Genomic DNA, 18,783 nt, shown 5'->3' with positions numbered 1-18,783 from the left:
GGAGAGAGAGCCAAGCTTAAGAGGAAACTATTCAAATGAATAAGGACAGGGCAACCCAACCTTCTCCTTCAGCCTCCACATGCATAGGCATGGGGCACAGGCAACGGCATACACAAGTATATATGTCCTACATCACATCACACACACACACTTCAAAACACCACACACACACTACATACACACAGAGAGACACACACACTCAAAGAATACTTCAGGCAGGCAGTACTTTTTCCACATAGAAGTGTGATCTATTGGAAGAGGAGAAAAGGTCTACTTCCTTTGACTGGGCCTGGGGCATGCCACGCTCAATGCCCCGTATATCACTGAGTACTCAGACCCTTCTCTTACTCAGTGATGCTGGCTGCACACCTTGTAGTAGAGTCATGGCAGCTCCTGTAATACAACTACGTCTATGCTTGAACGTAGGTGTGGACAACCTGAGTCTGGGAACTGGTGAGGCTATGTGAGATGCACCTTATGCTCAAAGGCAAAAAGGTTCTGAAGAAGAAATTGCACAGAAGCATAACCAAGGGCCCTCAAAGTTGTTGACTATTTAGTGCACTCAACATATACGTCAACTTAAGACAAAGTCAATTTCAGGGTGAAATATCCACACCTTTCCCTATGAATGTAAACTGGACACATAATTTCAGTAACCTTTTTGCTTTTAACTAATACATGAATGGGAACTGAATGGGAACTGAATGAGAAAGGCTTAGATGGTTTCTTGCAATCCATTACAATTGTGAGTCAGAGAAAAAAAAATAGCTAAAAGAGAAATGTGGGATAATTTAGTGTAGCTCCAGGATCTCAAAAAGGAGGGCCAAATTTTACTTTTTAAACATAATGGTGTGTGACTCTTTTTTTTTTTCCAGCCATGTGTAATGAAGAACTGTATTTGCACCTGTCATATGACCATGCTATAGGAAAGACATGGAACTTTACAAGCTATCTTGCAGACCACCCTTGTTTGTAGTACATTCAGTTGTGTCCCTGTTTCTTGCCCCAGTCCCATCACACTACTTTTAACTTACCTTTGTAAAAAGTGAGTTCTTTTTTTATTTGAGAGAAAGAGAGAGAGAGAGAGAATGGGCATGCCAGGGTTCTCAGCTATTGCAAATGAACTCCAAAAACATGTACTACCTTGTGCATCTGGCTTACTTAGGTCCTGGGGAATCGAACCTGTTGGCTTTGTAGGCAAGCACCTTACCCTGTAAGACATCTCTTCACCCCTTAACTTTTTTTTTAGACTGGCCTTTTGATGTGAGAGAGAGACAAGAGAGAAGGAGAGAGAATTACCATGCCAAAGCCTCCAGCCACTGCAATTGAATTCCAGATGTGTATGCCCCCTGGTCCGTTTGTATCACATTGAGCATCTGGCTTAAGTGGGACCAGGAGAGTCAAACTTTGAGTCCTTAGACTTCGCAGGCAAGTGCCTTAACCACTAAGCAATCTCGCCAGCCACACCCCCTCCCCATCCTTTAACTTAGTTTTAACTTGACCCTTGCATCACACTGGCTGCTACACATTAACTTTAGGAGTCAACTTTTTCAGGGGAGTTACTGTCTGGCTAAAGTACCAATCTAGAGAAAGATACCACATGCAATTCAGCTTTTACCTCTACAGACAGTAACTAATGTGTGCCTGCAGATAACACTCTCATTCTGTAAGAGCAACCATTTTTCAAGCTTATTACAGATTATTAAAGTGACTAAAATGTGGCATTATAGTAACGGAGTAGGGCATAATGGTTCACATCACCCACAGGAATGCAAATCATATGAGACTATAAATTTCTACAAGAGTTTGCAGCTCACTTGTCTCTACGTTTCCTGGGCTGTGGTTCTCACTCCCTCCCTAGTAGAAGAATGTGTAATCATAAATCTGTGTTGGCTGTAGTGTCAAAGCAAGATTACGCTAGGGGAAGCACCACGTCCTTGCTCTATTGGAGCTGACAAAGACAATAGCATCAATCTGACCCTTTTATAACCTCATTCTTCAGCACCTCACTTCTCTCATGTCTGACGGAGAATGAGAGCAGATCCACCTATCATGTTCTGTGCCCAATAAAGTGGCATGTGTTTGCAGAACATCTTGTTTTCCTCTTATTCATATTTTGGCTTGGCATTTATAGCAGTTGTATATATATATATATATATATATATATATATATATATATATATATATATATATATATATATATATATATATACAAAAAAAAGAAGCCAGAGTGGGATTTGTCTGCAACAGACAGTCTAATTAAATTGGAGGGGAGGGACAGATGCGCAAGGCTGCTGAACTGCTCACAACACAAAACATGGCAGCTTCAGCTTGGAAAAAGTCTGCGAAGATGGTGCCAGCAATTCCTGCTTGTCAAACCAGCTGAAGTATGTAATTATGTTAAGTTCTCTTATTTTAATTCTAATTTCACATACATCACTGATGCGTTTGAAAAGATCTCAGAAAACCATTATTTGGGCTGCGATTAAAGAATGATATACTCATGATTCATCAATGCAATTTCCGTCTGACTCAGATTGTTCAATATTAAAAAAATGTTAGTTTTCAAAATAAATATTGATGCATGGGTTTTTTTTTAACCTTTTGAAAAATTTTCCTATATGATTCAGTCAACAATGTCTTTTTTTTTTGATTCACATGAGCTCCAAATTATGTTCCTAATTCGCAAACACGATGCAAAAGCCTGATCAACATGAATTCCTGTGAACAGAAGGACAAACTGCCATGTTTCTGGTGCCAAATCCTCTCTGTCAAGGTTTTTAAAATATTTTAATTTTTATTAATTTGAGAAAGACAGAGAGAGAATGTACATGCCAAGGCCTTAGCCACTGCAAATGAACTCCAGACTTATCCACCACCTTGTGTGTCTGGCTTTATGTGGGTCCCGGCGAATCAAGCCTGGCTCCTAAGTCTTTGCAGGCAAGCATCTTAATTGCTAAGCCCTCCAGCCCTCTGTCAAGGTTTTAAAATCTGTCCTTGTGGTGTTTCACCATTCTTCCAAATTGCTGAGGTATCCACGTTGTCACCACACACACACGCGCACGCACACACACACACACACACACACTTCCATTGCCATGGTCACTCGTTCATCTCAGAACCCACAAAGCCCACAGAAATCATTAGGTTCCAAGGCAAAGACCACACATCTCCATATTCACAGACCTGTATGCCATACACAAAATCTGAATGATGAGAAGAGTTTTTAGGACTTACACCTCCATTTTGATATTCAAAGGCGCTGAGAAATGATTGCTACACAATTCCCATTGAACAGCTCCTTGTCAAAGTGACAACTACAAAGAGCCCTGACAAAATGAACCCCAGAACGTGTCACACTCTAGTAGAGGAGACCCGTAAGCTCTTCTGCACTTGAAGCAATTAAGCGATGAATAGCAATGCAATTATCACCAACAAAGGCAACCAAATGTGATCCACATTCACAAGAGGAAATAATCAATGAGAGTAGACACTGATGTTGCCCAGATGGGCATTATATTCTATATGAGAAAAGTCCAAAAAAAAATCTACTAAATTCATGAAGAAATAGACATGGCCCAGAGATGTGTAGAATCTGCTTTTTAAAAAGGAATGCTACATATGATGCTATATATTCAAATCACTCGTGAAATACCAATAATACTTTAATCTAATTTTAACAAACAGTAAAATATGCCTCCTATTAATAGAAGGAAAAAATAAAACATATTGGCATGATTTATCTTTAACTGTCATGCAAGTAAAGTGCAATTTAGGAAACAGAACTGCTTAAAAATAGTGAATGTAAATCAGCAGTTGCCCTTACTCCATGGAATTCCAGTCAACATAGAGTTTTTTTTTTTTTAAGAAAACAAAACCAAAAGACAAAAACAGAAACATGCTGGAAGTTAAAACCGAAAGGAAAACAGTAATTGACTTACAACTTCCAAGAATGCTGAGTCCTGATGTACAATGAAGAAATCTGAGACTCTCTCAAATGACCCAATGCAAAACAACAAACAAATGACTCAGGAACTGGCAATACCAGCCACTCATCAAAACTGAAATGAAAGTGGTGTTAAAATCTGGAAGACCAAATAAAAACACATTTAGGTACCATATATTCATGATCCTTTTTCTTCCCGTGCATAACTAAGGATTTTCTTTCTTAAAATATTTTTATTTGTTTATTTACAAGGAGATAGAAAGAGAGAAAGAGAGAGAGAGAGAATGGACACACTAGGGCCTCCAGCCACTGTAAACAAACTCCAGACACATGGGCAGCATTGTGCCTTAAGCTAACATGGGTCTGGGCAATCAAATCTGGGTCCTTTGGCTTTGCAGGCAAGTGCCTTAACTAACTAAGTCATCTCTGTAGCCCAAAAGTCATGACTTTTGGAAGCTCTGGGATAGAAGACTAAATAAACATAAATTTGATCATAAAAATACAAATGTCTTACACACAAAAAACTGAATCACATCTCTAATATGAAAGGTAAAAGGCAAAACAACTACATATCAGAGACAAAGCAATATAGAGAAAAATATTACATACAACATCTTAACTAAATATTTTCAGAGAAATGGGGTGACTAGGTGATATGGAGAGGGTATATGTGGAGGTGTTGCCTCCACTGCCAGCAGACATGAGGCACCTTGCATGGGTAGGAGGGCTCCAAAGAAGGTTAACTATGGGAACAAGGCTACGGATGAGCCTTAGGAGTACGGACACGGCACGTTACCCAAACAACTTTACAAGCAAGCCTCCAACATGCATCTGATGGCTGAAGAGGAGCGGAGGAGTCTTCACGTATGACAGACTAGGCTGACAGACACATAACTCAGGATATTGTCTTCTCTTTAGCAAAATCTTCCAAAAGAATGACAGGATTCCTTCCTATGAGAGGGGGGAATTGCTGTCATCCTTAATTATTGTACCTGGACCTGTATATCCAGCCGTGTTTGAGTGTATATCATCTATAATGTTTAACTCTTTTAACTAAGTGTGGCTTGACTTTTGATTTGTTGGACATATGAGTGGCTGATCCTGCCTGTCTCTCCTGCCTGTGCTTGCTTGGTATAGAGTGTTCTGTTCTTTTCCTTCCAATCAGTGAGTTTCTTTGCCAGTGAGGTTTAGCTCTTGAAAACAATAATTACATGACTTTTATTTTTCTTATTAAATCATCTCATCTGGCTTTTACAATTGAAAAGTTGAAATAAGTAATATTTAGGGTTATTACTGAGAGATACTTTCAGATTTCTGTAACTTTTTATTTTTGTTTCCACCTTGAAAAGAGCTTGCTGATAGCCTTAGTTGGACATATTTGATTCTTTCCTAGTTTTCATTTATTAATCTATTCCTTTCATAAGATTTATTCTCTCATGCTCTTATGACTTTATTCCCCTGCCAAGAGCAGAATTTTATTAAGTATCTTTTGCAGTGCTGGCTTAGTGAGTATTAACATGTTTCCTTGGATGTCTGAGACAAGAGGATGGTGGTGGAGATTTTGATGTAAAGATATTTATTTAAAGATTTCTCCAGCTACAGAGATGGCTTAGTGGTTAAGGCATTTGCCTCCAAAGTCAAAGGATCCTGGTTTGATTCTCCAGGACCCACATAAGCCAGATGCACAAAGGTGGCACATGCATCTAGAGTTCGTTTTCAGTGGCTGGAGGCCCTGCGACACCTATTCTTTCTTATCTCTCCCTCTCTCTCTTTCTCTCTCTCCCTCTTTCTCTCAAATAAATAAACAAAATATATTTAAAGATTTCTCAACTATAGTATTGTTAGCTATAAAAATGGGATGAGAATTTTTAAATTTCTAAAGGAAAAATGTTTCCCGTTTATAGTTACCCAGGTAGCTAAACAAATGCGACAAAAAAGCACACCAGCAATAGAAATTTTCAGACATATGCACTGTTGACAACTGGGCCTTCAGGAGGCTCCATGTCATCCTATTAGCAGAAATGAGAAGTAGAGCAGGCACAGGACCACTGCATGGTCCAGGAAAGCAGCAATCTCTATGGAGAGTTGGACAAAATTCTTCATGTGATGTTATTCATAGATATCAATGTAAAACTATGGCATTAAGCAAGGAGCCAGTCAAGAATGAACAATATTCCTTATAAAATATATTATTCAAAAATAAAGCTGGGATGGAACTAAATAGAAAGTTCTCAAAAGAAGAAATATGGATGGCATATAAGCATCTAAAGAATGTTCTACATCCCTAGTCATCAGGGAAATGCAGGTTAAAACTACTTTGAGATTCCATCTCACTCCTTCAGATTGGCTAACATAATGAAAACAAATGACCATAAATGCTGGTGAGGATGTGGAAAAAGAAGAACCCTTCTACACTGTTGGTGGGAATGCAATCTGGTCCAGCCATTGTGGAAATCAATGTGGAGGTTCCTGAGACAGCTAAAAATAGATCTACCATATGACCCAGCTATAGCACTCCTAGGCATATATCCTAAGGACTCATCTCATTTCCTTAGACAGACATACTTGCTCAACCATATTTATTGCTGCTCAATTCACAATAGCTAGGAAATGGAACCAGCCAAGATGTACCTCAACTGATGAAGATAATGAAGATATGGCACATTTATACAATGGAGTTCTATTCAGTGGTAAAGAAAAATGAAGTTATGAAATTTGCAGAAAAATAGATGGATCTGGAAAGGATTATACTAAATGAGGTAACCCAGGCCCAGAAAGCCAAGCATCACATGTTATATCTCATATGTGGATCCTAGCTACAGATAATTGGACTTTTGTGTGAGTAGGAAGAAAACTCAGTAGCAAAGTCCAACAAGCTAGAAAAGAGACACAAAGGGAAGAGAAAGGAAGAGAGGGGAGTACTTACTAGGATGGCATTGCATATATGTAAGCAGAAGAATAGATTAATGGGAGTGAAGAGGCCCAAATGAGGTCAGGGGAAGAGATTGACTAAAGGACAGGTGGAGAGAGGACTAATCAAAATCTAAGAGGAGATAAATAAATCATACGGAAACCTGCATTTTGGGACAATGGAACACTCAGGAGCCATGGATTGTTGCTAGAAAATTTTCAGTACCAGGGATGGGATACCTTCCAGTGAGTTGTTAGCCACAGAGGTCCCTGATGCTCCCCAAACATTATAGGCCATTGCCTAGGCCCTTGGTTTCCCACCAGGAATAGATAACAAGACCCTATTGCTGAAGACTCCACATACTTGGGCTGCAAGGCCACTGGAAAATTCTGCTGGAACTGAGTTGATAACTTCCTCCATATAGACCAGCTGACAGAAAGCTGGAAGAAGCCATTCTGCATGCAGTTTAATGGGAGAGAGATAAATCACCAATGAAGATACTCAACATTGTCTTAAAATAATTTTGGGAGTAAAGAGAATGAGAGTAAACAATAGTTTTTCTAGCTGTGAGGACAGCAGAAATATGTGCCAATAACTACGTCTCTCAGTAGTACACACAACAATAATAAGAAGGCATGGCTGCAACTACTGAGGTTTCTGAAGAATTAAAAATGAGCTATACAGTTTCCTTCTCAGTTTGATGTATTATTTTATTTAAAATAAATTGAATAATGACAAAACAATGATGCCTTCATCTAAAGGACAAGTTTCTAAGTGTCTAACAGGTACAATTTTAATTGTTTAAAGGTGTTACAGAGGATTGTTTTTGCATTTAAATACAGTTATAATTCTGGATGATATACCAATAAAAGATGCATTACATTTTAAACTTGAAATACAACTCATTGCTTGCACACTATGTGACTGTACAATAGTAAAGATAAATATTTGGCAAAATAATGAAGAACACTGTTTTTTTTTTTCCTCCTTTCCTCATGGATTGGAATCCAAAGAACAGAGACATAAATGAAAAGGATACTTAGACTGCCATCTAGTACACATTTTTCTGTATAGCATAAATCTCAAAGCTGTTTGAATAACATCTTTAGCTTTACAGAAAATATGTGCTTAAGACCAGTTGCTATTTTATGTGCGCAAAATTGTATACGGGCTGTTCCTTCACACATTTGTCTAAATGCTCCCCTAACTGTTGAATAGAACCTCATTTACTTGCCCATGATATGAAGTTTTAATCTATTAGGGATTTTCTTCAAAGGCCTCATTTGCAATATAGTTAGGAGCCAGCTATTCTCTTTCCCCAGAAAGCATGCAACGATTTGAGCCAGTAGTCTCTTGGCCTTTCAACATGCTTTGTAAAAGTGAGGGAACACAGACCTAAAGGGACTAGAGACCTGGAAGGCACCCAAATATATTTGAAACGAACAAAACAAAGCAGAATGTCAGGATGTAGGCTTACCACCTCTAAGATGAGAACTCACATTGGATCAGTAAATGTCCTAACATGCCATGAGTTATTAATAAGCAAGAATCCCACGGCAATTCAAGAATAGAACACACGCTTGGTTCCTTTCACACAGCCCTGGAGCCCTTGCAGAAACAGAATGGTGAGCTTGGCTCAAGGGTGAAAACTGAAGTGTGGACAGGTAGTCTCAGGTCAGCTCAATACTAGTCAATTCCATTTAATTGCAAACATTTTGTATGGAGTACCCAAGATGGCTGAATAAACTTGTAATACAATGGCAAACATGTCATGCTCTTTATCAAAAGCCACTCACAATATATTGACACAATTTGAGTATGATTTTTTTTCCAACAAGACAAATTTTAAGATAGTGAAAAACAATTTCTTTAGATTTTCTAATGGAAGGTGGCTAACCAGATAAGAAGATTTCTATATGAAAGATTATTTTCCATCTTAAATGCTATTTTCATGCTCACCTCTCAGACTGCTGTAAATTGGGCCACTTCAAAATTAAACAAATAAACAAAGATCATAAAAAATTATATTTTATTTTATTTACTTGTTTGAGAGAGAGAAGGAAGGAGGGAGGGAGGGAAGAAAGAAGGGTGAGAAAAAAGCAGAGACAGAAAGAATAGGCACACCAGGGCCTCCTGCCACTGTAAACAAAATTCAGATGCCTGGGCACTTTGTGGACAAAGTTCTGTATTTTTATGTTGGTTTTATGTGGGTACTGGGGAATTAAAACTAGGCCATCATGATTTGCAAGCAAGCACCTTTAACTGCTGAGCCGTCTCCTGAGCCCAAAAATTATATTTGTCACACAAGTACAATTATCTTACTCAATGGCAAAGCCTTGAATATTCAAGAAAACTAAAATAGCAATGAATCAAGAAACAGATGTAATTTTGTAATCTCTGCATAGAAAACATCAAATTTAATGCCAAAATTATAATTTAAACACCAAGAAATACAGAAATAAATGAACAAAGAACTCAAATAATAAAAATTAAATCATGTTATTAATTTTCCTCATAGTATAAATTATGGTTGTTGTTTTTCATATAAAATAATTGGTTTTATTATGACATTTTATACATGTAAATCATTGTACAGTTTTATACTCACTCCACATTGCTCTTCTCTTGGTGCTCTCCTTCCCTTTTTAGATAGATAGAGAGAGAGAGAGAGGGAGAGAAAGAAAGAAAGATAATTGGCAGGCCAGGGCCTCAGCCAGTGCAGTCGAACTCCAGATATTTGTGCCATCTAGTGAGCATGTGCAACCTTGAACTTGCCTCACTTTTTGTGCATCAGGCTTATGTGGCATCTGGAGAGTGATCGAACATGGGTCCATAGGCTTTGCAGGCAAGCACCTTAGCCACTAAGCCAGCTCTCCAGCCTGACTCAGTTTTATTAAAGCTTGTAACTTGGATTTCCAGCTGCCTAGCTGGAAGAGGTGTCAAAGGGGACAGATTCTGGGGTGTAGTCCAGAGGTGTGTTTGTGGGTAGATCTGATTTCCAGCCTAAAGGGATGCAGAATGCTTCAGCTCTGCCTGAGCACCCTGCTGTTTGGCTGCTGGGTTTTGCTTGTGCTTGTTGGTAGTGTATCTGTCTGCTTGTACCTGTGAAAAGGACCAACTTCTCCCATTGTCAACAGAATGTCCTCTGGATCTGTAAGCATCAAATAAATCCCTTCCTCCCATCAACTGTGTTTAGTGTGGAAGTTCATCCCAGCAGCTTTTTGCTGACTACGACCTCCCCTGCAAATAGTCTTGTTTTTGCTGCTTATTATTATTACTATTTTATTTATTTATATTTATTTATCTATTTTGGTTTTTCGAGTTAGGGCCTCACTCTAGCTCAGGCTGACCTGGAATTCAGTATGTAGTATCAGGGTGGCCTCAGACTCAAAGCAATCCTCTTACCTCTGCCTCCCAAGTGCTGGGATTGAAGGTGTGCACCATCATGCCTAGCATTTTCATATTATTATTATTATTAATGAATATATGTTTTGATCTAGACTCCACATATGAAAGAAAATATATGATTTTGTCTTCCTGATTTTGGAATATCTGATTAACATGATGACCTCAAGTACCATCCATTTTTCTGAAAATGATATGATTTGATTCTTTTTGTATGACTGAATAAAATTTGTGCAAATATACCATTTTTTATTTATATATTCATCCACTGACAGGTATCTAGTCTGATTCATATTTTGGCTACTGTGAATATGGCAGCAATAAACAAGGGTGCAAAGATACCCCTGGGCTATTCCTTAGGTATTTAAAATAAAGTGTGTGGGGCTGGAGAGATGGCTTAGCAGTTAAGCGCTTGCCTGTGAAGCCTAAGGACCCAGGTTCGAGGCTCGGTTCCCCAGGTCCCACATTAGCCAGATGCACAAGGGGGCGCACGCATCTGGAGTTTGTTTGCAGAGGCTGGAAGCCCTGGCGCGCCCATTCTCTCTCTCTCCCTCTATCTGTCTTTCTCTCTGTGTCTGTCACTCTCAAATAAATAAATAATTAAAAAAAAAACTTTATAAAATAAAGTGTGGTAGTGTTGGATCAGATGATTTCTGGAATGGCTATGTTAATTTTCTTTCTCACCATCAGTAGAGTGTCAAAGCTCCCCATTCCCTCCTTTATTTTTCTGGATTATTTGGTGTCAGGTTTATTTTTCTTAATAATACCCATTATGACTACAGTGCCAGTGTATATTGTTAAATTTTTATTTCTTTGTTTAAGAGAGAGAATGGGCACACCAGGGCCTCCAGCCACCACAAACTCCAGGTGTTGGTCCTGGGGAATCGAACCTAGATCCTTTGGCTTTGCAGGCAAGTGCCTTAACTGCTAAGTTAAATCTCCAGTCCCTAGTATTTTATTTATTTATTTATTTAACAGAAAGAGAGAGAGGGTGGCAGATAGAAAGAGAATAGGTGTGCCAGGGCCTTTGGCCACTGCAGATGAACTCTAGACACATGTGCCCCCTTGTGCATCTGTCTTATGTGGGTATTAGGTAACTGAAACTGAAGTTTTTGGCTTTGCAGGCAAGAACCTTAACCACAGAGCCATCTCTCTAGACCAGCAGTGTATATTTTAGTGAAAGTTAACTTCCAATTTTCACATTGCATGTTCCCTTGAGTTAATATAAACACACACACCCATCATTTACTCTTATGCTACTCCATTGCTTCCTTTGTCTTCATTCCAGTCAAATATGGTAAACTATTGGCCTGTATTTCCAGCTGTCCACTGTATTATTTTTAAAATATCTTCTACAATAAAGCATCATGGATGCACGGCTTAAATGGAAATTTGTTTAGTCATGGTTTCTGAAGTCCAAGATCATGGATGGAACCAACAGGTTGAGTTTCTTCAGAAGGCTCTCATCTTAGCCTATAGACAGCTATCATTCTCGAATAGCCTTCTGATTATATTTCCTCCCTATTGGTCTCTATATTAATTTACTCTCATAAGGATATCAGTCAGAGTGGAATAGGGTGCATCCACATTACCTGGTTTCACTGTAGTCACTCTATTAGGTTTAGGATAACAATGTATGAATTTGAGGCACAATTCTATCTATAAAATTTACTCAGTTTAATTGTATCCTTTCAGTCATCTCATGTCCAACATTTCTCAAAACATCAACATGTATCACTTCTTGGATTATTTATGAATTTCTTTTTCTTTAACTATGTCCTTATGTTCTTAAGCTACTACATCGTAAGGAATCTTAAGAATTTCGTCTTTAGCACCTTTTCTATATTTATCTTATATAGCACTTTATTATTCATGGAAAGCAAACAATCAATAATGATCTACCGACTAGATTACTTATGAGTCCTAAAGGTTTAAGGAGTTAGGCTCACTTTCTCCTGGTCTAATAATGCAGAATCTTTAGGTAGTTTTCCAGTTCCAATGCAGGGAGATTTTATTAAGTAAATGTTATTGGTCATGCATTTTATAAAAGAAAGTTTATTGACAACTGTTAAAATACCTTATTGGTTTTAAAAATCTCTTTAATTTTCATTTTATAACTTTTAAGGATATTTAGAGTTATATGTAGAGTGATTTTTTTTCCATGTAACAAGAAGAAAATTATTGCAACTGAAATCTATGATGTAATGTGTAGCAATTTTGAGAAAGAGATGTGAGACATTTTCTTACTCTACTTACTAATGTACACCCACTGTAATTATGCTGAGGACTCTAGGAACATTTCACTGAAAGTGCTTATTTAGAAATATTTATTGGTGTTAGGGAGGAACTCATGAATACAGTCAGTACTTAGCATGCAGGAGGCCCTATCTCCAACCTGTATCGCTAAAGAAACCTATGATATTTATTAGTGTGTCTTTCTTAAAAACACAAGAGAACTACATGGACAATGGCTTCTTCCAGCTTTCTGTCAGCTGGTCTACATGGAGGAGGTTATCAGCTCAGTTCCAGCAGGATTTCTTAGTGGCCTAGCAGTCCAAGTATGTGGAGTCTTCAGCAATAGGGTCTTATCATCTATTGCTGGTGGGAAACCAAGGGCCTCAGCAATGGCCTATAATATTTTGGGGGCATTAGGGACCACCCTGGCCAATAACTCACTGGAGGTACTCCACCCCTGGCCCTGAAAATTTTCTAACAACATTCTATGGCTCCTGAGTGTTCCATTGTTCAAAACTAGAGGATTCCATATGATTTATTTGCATCCTCTTAGAAGCCATTCTACATGTAGTTCAATGGGAGAAAGAGATACCAGCAGTGAAGACCAACAGTGGATACTGCAAGCCTTATAATTGGCCTGCCAGACCAAATGAGCCAACGTGGAAACCAACTGCCCTCCAATTGGACTGGAGGCCTGCTCCATGGGGGAGGGGGGGGGATATATCACTGATACTGAAAACTTAAAACAGGGGTAGTCATGAGCCCTGGGGGTGTAACGTCTGCTGATGTCTGGAAAAATGTATATACTATGCTCATCAAACCGCCCAGTAAGCACTTCTCTTAATATTTATACCCTTATATTAACACTACTCTCACTTTGGGTAGAGAATCTTCTCTTTTCAGATGGCAGTGACCTTTGGATGACTCAGAAGGTATCATAGTGCTGGAAAGAAGTGACTGGAGTACTGAGTAACATCTCAATCACACCTTCCAAGGTTCAGGGTCTAATGCAGAAGAGGTGGCAGAAAGAATGTAAGAGCCAAAGGAAGGGTAGGACTCCTTACAACATGCTCCTCCAGACACAAAATGGCCTGGATATCCATGACCTCACAGTACCTGACACTACCTACACAAGACCATCATAAGAGGAGGAATATATCATGACATCAAAATAAAAGAGAGACTGATTGAGATGGGGAGGGTATATGATGGAGAATGGAATTTCAAAGGGAAAAGTGGGGGTGGAGGGTATTACCATGGGATATTTTTTATAATCATGGAAAATGTTAATAAAAGTTGAGAAAAAATAATAAAAAATAACTTAATTAAAATAAAATTTCAACACCTCAAAAAAACAAAACAACAGAGTACTACAAAGACCCTTAATCATTTCCTGTGCATTATACATTGTAAGTCCAGAAAGAGAACAAACTCAATGATTCAGCAATGTCATTTAGTGCTGACTCAGCTTACATGCTCTCCTAAGACCCCAAAGACATTTGTCTTCAGTATTCCTTGAATTATGATAACATATGCATGGTTTTAAAGTGAGTAAATGAATCAAAATGAGTGAATACATTTTAACCATCGTTTATATCATTTTAGCAAATACTTATTTGGAAGACGGCTAAAGGCTAAAATTTTTATTTTTAGTATATATATATATTATATATGATATAATATATATAATATTATATTGTATATGATATAATATATCATAATATATAATATATATTATATATTTGTATATATATTATATATAAATTTTCATCTTATGTTGCTTTGCATATCTTTGTGAATGACACAGGTATAAAGTTAAAAGTCAACCTGATTGTAATGGGAGTTGAAACTTTCTATGGCTTCAACACCCTTTATCTTTTAAATGAAAAGAAAAATTAAAAAGTAAAATGATTTCCATTAATACTCAGGGGAGGTAAGTATCTCAAAATCTAACATGACTAACTTAGTATCCCATGCATCCAAATTATCATTACTCCAACTACACAACACGTGTGTCAGTTACTAGGCAAATGCTAGTGGCTTTCATTTTTTTTTAAATATATATTTTTTAATTTATTTATTTGAGAGAGACAGACACAGAGAGAAAGACAGGTAGAGGGAGAGAGAGAGAATGGGCGTGCCAGGGCTTCCAGCCTCTGCAAACGAACTCCAGACACGTGCACCCCCTTGTGCATCTGGCTAACGTGGGACCTGGGGAACCAAGCCTCGAACCGGGGTCCTTAGGCTTCACAGGCAAGCGCTTAACCGCTATGGCTTTCATTTTTATTTGGTAGTTGAAATAATTGGCTAAGTTTGCTATAACTTTGATTGTTTAGTTCATGTCAACACATTGCCATCATTAAAAATCTTACAGTTAGGGCTGGAGGGATGGCTTAGCTGTTAAGGCATTTTCCTGCAAAGCCAAAAGACCCAGGTGTGATTCCCCAGGACCCATGTTAGCCAGATGCACAATGGGGTGCATGAGTCTGGAGTTCATTTGCAGTGGCTGGAGGCCATGGCATGCCCATTCTCTCTTGTCTGTCTGCCTTCCTCCTTCTCTGTCATATGAATAAATAAAAGAATATAATTTTTAAAAACCTTACAACTACAGAACATTACGAAATTAAATACTAATGACAGCATGAAAATGGTTTCTCAGACTGACCATTGGATTTTGTGTTCAATACAGTTGCTTTGGCTCACATAATTAGTGCTGTTAAGAATATACTACTGATTTCAAAGTCATCTAAATCAGGGACCCTTGCAGTAAGCGTGAAGAAGCTTATCTTTGACTATGTTTGCTCAAATTTTAGTGCCAATCATTATATTCTCAATATTTGTGGACAGTTTCTTCAATCTTCAAATAAAGTCCATTTGATATTTTTGCAACAATAAGGCAAAACTTAGTAATAATTTTATTATTCATTTTTTTTCTAAAATGGATTTTTTTTAACTATAATGAAATGCTACAAGTATTTAGAAGAAGATATTTGAAACAAAAAAAATGTTTCTAAAAGTAATCGTTCTTCGCGGAGAGTCGCAGAGGTTTCCTGCTTCAAACAGTGTTTGGACGGAACCGGTGCTCGAACCCGCAGCACAGGCAGCAGCTCACAGCCAGAGCCCTTCGCCCCCACCGCCTCGCGCAGAGTCCTGGCATCACCCCAGCGCCTCGGCCGCCGCAGCTCCCGCGCTGCTGGTCCAGCCGCCCCGCGACCACGGCGGCCGCCTCTCAGGTGCACCAGCCAATCACCGCCAGATCGCCCTGGATGCTGTAGGCCTCCTGCATCTGTCTACCCATGCCTTACTATGTTGACCGCGATGACGTGGCTTTGAAGAACTTGGCCAAATACTTTTGTCACCAATCTCTTGAGGAGAGGGAGCACGCCGAGAAGCTCCTGAGCTACAGAGCCAGTGGGGCGACAGAATCCTGCAGGATGTAAGAAACCAGACCGTGCAGGCTGGGAAACGCAATGGAGTGTGCATCACACTTGGTTAAAGAAAAAAAAAAAAAGTGTGAGTCAATCACTTACTAGAACTGCGTAAACTGGCCACTGACAAAAGTGACCCCCACCCGTGTGACTTCATTGAGGCTCATTACCTGAATGAGCAGGTGAAGTCCATCAAAGAACTGGGTGATCATGTCACCATCTTGTGCAAGATGGGACGCCCTTGAATCCGCCATGGAAGAATATCTCTTGGACAAGCACGCCCTGGGAGGCAGTGATGAGAGCTAAACTGATTTCTCCAAAGCCATGGAGTGCCTCCCCTGGCCACCAAGGCAGTGCATGCATGTTGGGGTTATTTTTACAAGTTGTACCAAAACATCTGCTTAAGTTCTTTAATTTATACCATTCCTTCAAATAAAGAAATTTGATGGCGGGGGAGGAAGTAATCAGTCAAGGGACTGAATAAAATCCCAGTACAGAAGATATGAGAAAATCCTAATATTTAAACAAAAGAACAAACTTGAAATCATATTATATTATGAAAAATAACACTGAAGGAAGGAAGTAGTCTCATCTGGGCCTTATCTTTTCAGAGACACAAAATAAGCAAAAAAGTAAAAGGTGATAAAAGGAGAGCAGGAAGCTGAGGGAGGAATGCAGGAAGTGAGGGAGGAGAGAAAGGAGAAAGAGGAGGAAGGGAAGAAGGAGGGAGGGAGGGAAGGAGGGAGGAAGGAGGGAGACAAAATCTCAACAGTAAGCTAAGCATGTCAGCACTTCCAGACTACTCATCTAGCCAAAAGACAATGTTTATTAGAAAATGGTATGATCACTCCTTATGAAGCAGATGAATATGTAATTGATATGCAAATTAATTAATAAGTTGAAAATATCAACACTAGGGCCAAACTGTTGTCCTTATAGTTTCTATAGATCATTCTCATTTAACCTCTGAAGTGAAAAAATATTCCTGTTTCAATTTACACTGCATAGTATGGAACTAACTTCAAAGAGACTAACTTTAAGACTGCACAAACTCTACTCCTTGTTGGAGGTACCTTCCACGAACTGGATATCTTTGGATCTCCTATAAATATTATAACATTAATTCTACTTATGCCCGTCATTAACATTAATCTCTTCTGTTGAATTCCCAAGCTAAGTACATTTTGTTGTCTTTTCTCCTCTCTCAGAATCTGCAGAGAATTACTGCGTTACTCTATTCAAGAAATATAAAGGGTTTGAAAGAAAAGTTCCATAGGTTTTGAAGCTAGTGGCCTGGAATTAATCTAATAGCTAATACATCTTGCTAACTAGCATACTACTTTTTCGTATTTGCTATAAAAACAATGTAAATAAAATACACACAGCCTGTTTTCTACGTTTAACTTTAATTCTTTCTTGTGGATTTTTCATGTAGACCCGTTTATTAATCTTTCCTCCACTATGCCTCTAAACACCTCAGTGTTCTCCCCCCAAAAATGCTCATGAACAAAGTCATTCACAAAGTACAAGATCCAAGGGAGGAAACAAATGTCTGACATGTTTGTTCAAGAGCATTTGCTGAACATATTGGTCTGTTCCAGGAGAAAAAACTGCCTTGGTGATAGGATAATCATTTTGGAGGCATATTTTATTTTTGTGGAGCTCTTAGAAAGTTTGACTTTAAGCGTAAAGTGTGACTGTCCTGTGGAAATGGTACATTGGATTCTCATGCTCATATTTGCAACCACACCACTATCTATTTTAGTATGATTATGTCCTCGCAAAGCCATGATACTTTCCAAAAAATAATGATGTAAGGAAAGATGATAGACAAACAGATAGATAATACGTAGATGGATAGATATATAGATGATACAAATATATTATAGATAATAACAATAAATGATAGATCTGATAAATAAGAGATACTCTGCCTCTTTGGTTTGGGATTTGACCATGTGATATACAATGGAAAAGGCAGAGTATGAGTAAGTTTGGTACTGATCATGGTCAAGCATAGCTTTCCATTCTATTCTCAGGTCTGTCTCAGATTCTCACATGTCCCCACCTTCTTTGATGATAAAAGCCTGTATCAATGATAATAGTTTACTCAAGCTGCTCTGACAGAATATCATATGGTAAATGACTAAAAACCAACCAAAGATTGGTAAAAACAATAAATAAAAGTCCAAAATCAAAGTTCTGGTTCTCCTGTGAGGATGAGTCCACTTCCTGCCATACATATAGTCAGTCATCACTGAGTCTTCACATGGCTACATAGGCAGAGAAACTTCTCTGCCTTCTATTAGGTGAACACTAATCCCATTCCTGGAGGTTTCATGTTCAGAATCTAACCATCTCCCAGTGGTATGAAGTCATTGGAAGTTAGTTGAATTTGAGAATTTTAGAGGCCACAAACATTTAGTATCTAGCACCCAAATAAGGGAAGATCCTTCAGACTGAACTGAACACATTAGTACATGGTAACCATCACTTACAAGCTTGAAGCCAATTGGATTGGCTGTATCAACCTCATGAAGTTTGAGCAAGAACTAAATGCTTTTGTAGTCTCTTAAATTCAGAGACTTTTTGTTACATAGAATAATCTTTCAAATGCTAATGTTTGCACTGATGAGAATCTCAAAAGAGATTTGATATTCCAGTAAAAGACAAAGAGTTATCATCAGTTACTGTGTCATGATAGCACAAAGTAATGTGGCTATTTGACAATTATATGCTGGATTTGAACATGGTATACTGACACACAATATTATTCAACCTGCAGGTTCTTCCTAGGAAAAGATTTTCATATGAATCCATTTTTATCATTTAAACCTATCTCTAGAACATAGAAAAGT

At 38.4% G+C, this 18,783-nt stretch overlaps 1 pseudogene; it reads left to right on the top strand.

Moving 5' to 3' along the window:
- Positions 1-308: 308 nt before the first annotated feature.
- LOC101599952 lies at positions 309-16,231 on the top strand (annotated as a pseudogene).
- Positions 16,232-18,783: the final 2,552 nt, after the last annotated feature.

Source organism: Jaculus jaculus, chromosome 11 (genome assembly GCF_020740685.1).
Source record: "Jaculus jaculus isolate mJacJac1 chromosome 11, mJacJac1.mat.Y.cur, whole genome shotgun sequence".
Classification (NCBI taxonomy): Eukaryota; Metazoa; Chordata; class Mammalia; order Rodentia; family Dipodidae; genus Jaculus; species Jaculus jaculus.
Note: the sequence above shows the minus strand (reverse complement) of the source record. Positions and strands in the feature narration are given on the sequence as shown.